At 36.8% G+C, this 3,482-nt stretch overlaps 1 pseudogene; it reads right to left on the bottom strand.

Moving 5' to 3' along the window:
* Positions 1 to 1,816: 1,816 nt before the first annotated feature.
* Positions 1,817 to 2,551, bottom strand: LOC101677230 (annotated as a pseudogene).
* Positions 2,552 to 3,482: the final 931 nt, after the last annotated feature.

Raw genomic sequence — 3,482 nt, 5'->3', positions numbered from 1 at the left:
TATTTAGCCTAATATATCCAAAATATTATCATTTCAGACCATATGATCAATATAAAAACTATGAGTGATTTATTTCACATTTCTTTTGAATGTCTATGAAATCGAATGTAAATTTTGTACTTAGAGCACACCGCTAGACACATGTCAAGTGTTTACCAGCTACCTGTGGCTAGTGGCTGCTTTCTGTATATGTAACAATACAACTGTCTCAGATACCTTAGACTCCTGAGATTACCTCAGAGAATCTTAATCAGGATTAAGCATATTATGATAATTATAAAAACAGACACTAGGTGATCTAAAAACAATGGAAGCTGGATATGTAATATTTTTACCTAATAGTTGAGTTTTTGTATTAAATTGACATTCTTACTAAGTACTTACCTAGTATAATACAAGCATTAGGAAATTACTTTTCATTTATTTGGATGATTTTTTTTTTCTGATGGTCTCTTTGGCTATTTTAAGATACTATCTATATTTGGGGGGGTACCAAACATTCAAGAACATATGGAACACATGACATCATAAACTATATTCACTACATTTAAAATGGGTGCATTTAATTACATGTAAATAATACCTTATTTGAAAAACTGCTTTGCTTAAAATATAAGAAAATAGAAAAAGAAGTGACACCTTTAAAACACTAATACACCTCTTTAAAATCGTTTGCATTTGCTGTTTCTTACACCTAGAACATGTTGCTCCCACTTTCTTCGGTTTTTACTCAGATATAACACTTATATAAAGCCTTCCTAGGCTAACTAATCTAGAATGGCCAGCGCTCCTGACAAGCCCTATCTCCTATGCCTTGTTTCTTAATTACCTACTATTTCCATATAACATACTACATATTTTGTTAATTACCTCAAATATTGTTTGCTGACCCTCAAGAATGTAATGTCTGTTAGGGCAGGGATTTTATTTTTGGTCAATGTAGCCTACTCTCATATCTCCAGAGTCTAGAATTTGTGTCCTGTATCTGATACTGAATATATATGTGTTGAATTTGTGAATGAATTTGTGCATTTATTCTATTACTCTATTTTAATGATTCATTTATCATTCAACAAAACTTAATTATGGACCTTTAAAGCATTGTGCTAAGCACCGGAAAACCGGGGCTTGGATGCAAATATAATAATAATTGAAACCAGGGTTTGGCAATATATAGTTCACTGGTGAAATCCAGCTTGTAACCTGATTTTGTAAATAAAGTGTTATTGAAACATAGCCACACTCAGTCATTTATGTGTTGTCTATGGTGGTTTTCACACTACAATAGCAGAATTGAGTAGCTATGACTGAGACCAGACCATTTGGCCCTCGAGCTAAACATATTTCCTATTTGGTCCTTTATAGAAAAATGTGATCAGGACCTGATGACCCCTGCCCCAAAGAAGATAATTCACTTCAGCTTCTAAAATCTTTTGTTTGCAGATCAACTTTTGAAGGCCCTGATTACTATGGTAGCATTTTTAGCAAATAAATATCTTGGGTTTTACTATGAAATAAAGCTTTGACTACATCAAACTAGAAGTCACATACTTTCTTACTGACTGTATTCTAACTGAATATATCATCAAATGTTTCTCTTCATGCATGTATTTTTAAATGCTTATTAGGAACTTTTACATTTTGAGCACTTCAGAAAAAATTACTACAATGATTTACAATTCCTGGATTCAATAAATATCCTTTATTATTAAAATAAATCAATATCTAGAATTGTATGTAGACCCCATGTCAGCTAACAAATAAGTAAGGTAACTGTACTATTCTCAGGAATGAGAAAGATGCATGATCACGTAAGTCACTTTGCCACTGTGTTCTTTGGAAGCAGATGGATGTGGCTGGATTGTAGGAGAATCCACGGCCCATTTTGCTAGGCGGACTTCTCCATGGGTTTCCACAGACTAGACCACCTTCAACAAGCAAAGGGTCTCTTCCACACTTTAGCCTAGGGGGAGATGGTTGACATTCAAATGCTCGATGATTCCACTGGGATCAATGATAAAGAAACCTCTTAGAGCATAACCTGGGCCTTCTAACAGCATGCCATAGTCTCTGGGAAATCTGTTTTGTCAAATCTGACAAGAGTGCGACGTTCATGTGGCCCAACCATTCTTCCTTGCTGTGCTGATTCAGGCAAGATGGATAAAGTGGGAATCCAATGAAACCACAACAATTTCATAGTTCACATTGTGAAATTTGCTGGCTTTGTCACTAAAAGCACAAATTTCTGTAGGACACACAAAGGTGCATCCAAAGGACAGAAGAAAAGCACCAAGTATTTCCCCGTAAAGTCACCAAGGATTAGGTCTTTGAACTCCCCTTTGATAATGGCGGTGCCCTTAAAATAGGGAACTTGCTGGCTGATGGCAGGAACATGGTATGAGGAATTGGTGCTAAAAGTGAATTTTGCTTGACCAGAACCAGACCACAATACATTTGTCCAACATGTTCTTCAGCAAACAGCAGGTCTAAGGGCTGCAAAAGCCTTACTTGTAATGTAAAAAGAAATACCCTGACTTTCATATTCACACATTCAAACTGTCTGCTGTTGAGAATCTCTCTGCACAGGAATTTGAGGGGCAAGCTGCATTTGCAGGGTAACAAAGAATGCCCCCTTCAAGTGTTTATTCCTATCATGTAACAGCTCCCATTTCACTACTATTACCTTCCTCCTACTCGGGGTGTGTGTGTGTGTGTGTGTGTGTGCGCGCGCGCGCGTGTATGTGCTTCCTCATGAAAAATTTAAGAATGAATCAGTTATTAGGCAACATACCTGGATGAACAAACATTGGCTTATGTTCTGCCAGTTGTCCCCATCATTAAGTGAGAAAAATGATCCTGGCGTTGGTGGTGGTGGTGAATCAGCCAGTTAACGGGAGCTCTGACTAAACAATGACCTGAAACTTGCTATGTGCATATACACATTCTTTTTGCTCAACAAAAAATTTTGCAAAAGAAATGTTTATTTTTTCCTTTTTCAAAAGAAAGCTACATCTTTTTTAGTAATAGGAGAAACCCATTTAAATCCACAGGTGGTATGAATCATTCAGGCTTTCTTTGTACAAGCCAGTGTAAAGAATAAGTAAAGTCAACTGCCAAGTTAGAGAAATCTTGGTCTTCTTTCTGGGCATGAGCCACCCTTCTTCAGATCTTTTCAAGGACTCAATTTTTGGAAGGAGTATAAGAGAGGGTTGATCAGAAGGTACAGAAAAAGGGGAATCTGCCAACTGTTTTGAGCCAAAATTGTTTAGTCAGGAAGGGGAATTGGTATTTCAATTAAAAACCTGAAATAATATTACTAATAAAACTTAAAAAAAATTTTTTTTATTAGGGAGAGAGCATGAGCAGGGGAGGGGCAGAGGGAGAGACTCTTAAGTTGTTTTCCTACCCATTGCAGAGCCCAGTGCCGGCTTGATCTCACAACCCTAAGGTCATGACCTAAGCCAATATCAAGCATTGGATGC

Source organism: Mustela putorius, unplaced genomic scaffold (assembly GCF_011764305.1).
Source record: "Mustela putorius furo isolate JIRA1106 unplaced genomic scaffold, ASM1176430v1.1 tig00001059_pilon_pilon_pilon, whole genome shotgun sequence".
NCBI lineage: Eukaryota > Metazoa > Chordata > Mammalia > Carnivora > Mustelidae > Mustela > Mustela putorius.
The sequence above is the reverse complement of the archived record's forward strand: the minus strand, read 5'-3'. Positions and strand labels throughout refer to the sequence as shown.